This window comes from Notothenia coriiceps, unplaced genomic scaffold, assembly GCF_000735185.1.
Source record: "Notothenia coriiceps isolate Sejong01 unplaced genomic scaffold, NC01 NC01_scaffold00026228, whole genome shotgun sequence".
Classification (NCBI taxonomy): domain Eukaryota; kingdom Metazoa; phylum Chordata; class Actinopteri; order Perciformes; family Nototheniidae; genus Notothenia; species Notothenia coriiceps.
Window position 1 is genome coordinate 240,034 of NW_011358929.1, and position 2,762 is coordinate 242,795.

General features: G+C 42.9%; 1 protein-coding gene across 2 annotated transcripts in view; it reads right to left on the reverse strand.

Annotated features, from left to right (window-relative positions):
* The window catches only part of dhx37 (DEAH (Asp-Glu-Ala-His) box polypeptide 37), a 14,817-nt gene that overhangs the window by 11,506 nt on the left and 549 nt on the right, over nucleotides 1-2,762 (reverse strand). The window contains exon 1 of one of the 2 annotated variants that reach the window (XM_010784227.1): nucleotides 264-428. The exons of the other annotated variant lie outside the window; for it this stretch is intronic. The gene's annotated coding sequence lies outside the window, so the exon portion shown is untranslated. Of the gene's footprint in view, nucleotides 1-263; nucleotides 429-2,762 lie in introns of those variants that run through there. 2 annotated transcript variants of the gene reach the window in all.

Here is a 2,762-nt window from a genome sequence, read left to right on the forward strand (position 1 = left end):
ATAAACCTGAATGTGAGTTTGGATGTAGAAAAGAGTCAGAATCAATAATTTGATATATGTTTTTATATAAAAAAAATCAGATTGAACATAGTAAAAAAACTATAAATGATAGTGTCGGTCAAATATTTATTTTTTACTTATATGTGAAAACCAACCTTGAATGATAGTGATGGTAGACTAAAAAGGGTTAGGAATCTCAAAGTACAAACATATATAATAAGTACCCTGTATCAAGATTGATGCAAAACAAGTGATCATTTGACCTTTTTTAGAGAGGTTTAGCAAAAAAAACTCCACCTCCGCCCGTTCTCTGGAACCTTCTTTGTGAGAAGGCTGACTACTAACCAAACATGCTTGCTCTCAGGATCCTCAGTGAGGCCATGTGGCGCCTTGTACTGGCAAGCATGTGAGGCATGTGCAGCAGACAGAGAAACACAACACTGGCAGTCATAAAGTAGAAATATGTTTTGAAGATGTTTGGTTTGAGAAAGACACCACTGCTAGCTGAGAAGTAAGGAGATCCATCCTGATGTCACGTCCACAGATATCAATCCTACAAGAACAGATGTTACTTTTCCCAGGAATCTCTGAACTGAGCACCCCTCTGCATTTTTGGTCAATCTTTCTGGAGATGTCAGACATTCTCCACAGGTTCCATCTATACTACCAGCGGGGAAGGTTTACTGGGCAGGATTGATCCTTAACCGAGATCAGCCATGATGACTACCGTTACCCTCACTGAGCAAGGACACTACAAATATGGGCAGGCAGTCTTGGCGTCTGTATTGTGCGAGATGAAGAAACTGCCAGAGACAGCCACAGAGGCACATGATCAACCTGATGGCAGGTGCATTTGTTGGAAAGGTAGAGCACGATGAACGAAAACTTTATACACCAATGGTTGTGCTCTCATCTGACATGCTTCTGGGGCAGACTTTAATGCAGATGCAAAGAGAGAAGTGGTCTGGGATGGCAGTTACAACTCAATCGGTTGCTGCCAGAGGATGAAGTGGGTACTACCAAAACCCACTCATGCACAGCTATCTCCGCAGAAGCTCAAGTCTATGCTGCCCTTCCTCCACGCACACCAAGGTACCTGCCTTCTGCGCCATGACCCAGATCTTGCCAGTGTGAGAGAACTCCAACATTTGTTGACCACACAAGGAGCAAACACGAGTGAAATGACTTCCCCCATCTCTTCAGGAATATGGCAGGATGAGTACAGGGACCAAGGCGGCTTGAGGAAGATGAAAGAAGAAAACGAAAGTAATGCATGTACGGAGATCTATGTTACCTTATAAGCTAAAACCAAATGTTCTAAAGCATGGTCCGACAATACTCAGTACCGATCTTGATATGTGCTGTATTCTCAGCATACTATAAAGATGAGACAGTATTCACAGCACGTCAAGGCCACAGAACTGATTTAGCAAGACATTAAGTGACACAACACTCTTCACACAAAGTTTGAACTTCCAAATTCATATACTCCTCTTCACACTACAGTGATGGAACATCCATAAACCTGTTAAAACCGTTATACTTTTTCTAGCAGCCGTATCAAGCCTACAGGTGTCTAGCGTATATGGACTTTATCCGTGTGATAACAGATTTAACTGAGTCGTTAAAGTCATGCTTCACAATACTCTGTCTGACGATTATCTTGTATATGAGCTTTGCATTCAGAACTAATGACGCTGCGCAGACTATCCTATCTCCCATGAGACCTGTGCTTTGAACGTCAATAAATAACCACAAGAAACGCGTTGCTTACACCAGTTTATTATGGACTTACTCACATTGGTCACATCTGCTTGACTAGATCGACTTAAGATATCCAAACAAGCAGCATCCATGATTTGTACAAGACTACCGTCAGAGACAGCGCGTAGTCGTAGATGCCTGTCCGCGATCACCGGTCTACTCCACATAAGGTGAAGGATTGGAGTGACACCAGAGCGATACAGGCACCTGCTGGATGGAAATGATATGTGCCACATGGCACGGACATCATACATTCGGTAGGTGACAGTACATTCCAACCAGCCTCAAGTCACACTGAGCGAACAGAGATTGCAACATCAACAAAACCAACGAAAGTGTATGAAGTCAGTGAGACCAACACAGCTCGGATAAAAAGGAGTTTTTTGCAGTGACATGTTAACAAGCAATCCTGCTGATCTTCCTTAGTAGAAGTGGTGTGAGATGATATACTACTGAGACCATGGTCTTGGCCTTCAACTCATCTCTAGATAGTGTAGGGAACAAGAAACAAGAGACGAAGAATGAGATTGCTCACAGCTGGGTCAACGTTTATGGGTGTTCATGCTTTTGATCACACAGCAGGATGCTGACACTAGATTCTTCTACTCGACACACCCATCAGTGTCAGAATGAGGCCTAGTTGCAGAATTGTCATCATGCAATGACACCGATATATATCACATGCCTATAATAGTGCAACGCACCTCAGCGATCTAACAGCGCTGTGGGTGAGGACAGCAGAATACGCATACCTGCTAAACTTAAATTGTCTTTGGTGCTGAGACCTCTCAAGTGTTGTGCCATGCTCTTCACTTTATCAAATGAAGAAAAGCGTAGGAACTGGGATACCTGCAAAAACACAGATCAGGTCTCAGAGGCTTCAATCTGTTTCATCGAAGGATGGAAAGCTGCTACAGACAATCCTTTCTGAATATTCTTCTTTACAATTAAAACAAGCCCCTACCAACCGGGACTTTACAATAAGACACTTATAAAGG